The sequence below is a fragment of the Penaeus monodon genome, chromosome 24 (assembly GCF_015228065.2).
Source record: "Penaeus monodon isolate SGIC_2016 chromosome 24, NSTDA_Pmon_1, whole genome shotgun sequence".
Lineage (NCBI taxonomy): Eukaryota > Metazoa > Arthropoda > Malacostraca > Decapoda > Penaeidae > Penaeus > Penaeus monodon.
Genome location: NC_051409.1, coordinates 43,315,914 through 43,316,844, shown reverse-complemented (window position 1 = coordinate 43,316,844; position 931 = coordinate 43,315,914).

Below are 931 nucleotides of genomic sequence, written 5' to 3'. Positions count from 1 at the left end.
TACATTAGAATCGTGTAATGCTTTTATCACTGACAGTATACTAAAATACTATTTCATTTGAATATTTCTCTTGTATTTACCATTACATATTACCGCCAAAAAGGAGTGATTTTACAGAATCACGTCCCTTTGTATATAGGAACATAATTGATTAATATTGAAATGTAATATGATTAATGGAAATATCATACCTGCGACGTTTAATATTACTCTAGTTGGAACGCCAGTCTAAGTTCCTTTGCAACGGCTTGAAGGTTTGATCAACGTAGCAAAGAAAACAATTAGATATATAATGAAATACATTTACCCTTCACAGGCATTACCCCTGCACGGATCCTTGTGCTCTGCTTACAGAGTGTTTAAGTTGAAGTGGAGAAGACTCCCAAACACGAAACCCATTTCTCTTGTTGCGCAACAAAGCAGCACACAAAGGAGCGTGTTGCCTTCACCCGTGCTGGAAAACGTTCGTGTGCTTTTGGAGCTTCTTGTGTCCATTAAAAAATGTGTCCTTTTAATATTCCTTTTAAACAGATGAACATCGGTTTCATATCAGTTAAAAAGTACTATTAACCATAATGTGTTTCACAGTTATAATCAAGGAGACAGAACAATGTTGACATTGAAACTGCAAGCTGTCTTGTGCCATATCATTAATTACACTTGATGTAGATCATTCGTCTTATCGCTGAACCAACACTATTATCAGGCTCAGCTTTGAAAATTGACTTTAATTAAGATAGATGGAATGTGATAATTTGCTTCGATTATTTACCTACTTATCTACTTATCACACAACAGATAAATAACATCCGCGGTAACATATACTGAATATTTAAAACATCCCAGAATAAATTTATAATTCTCCTTGCACAAGTGTTAAGATTGGAGTTAAGTAACCCGTCGTACTCAGGTACTTACCGACCACAACTAC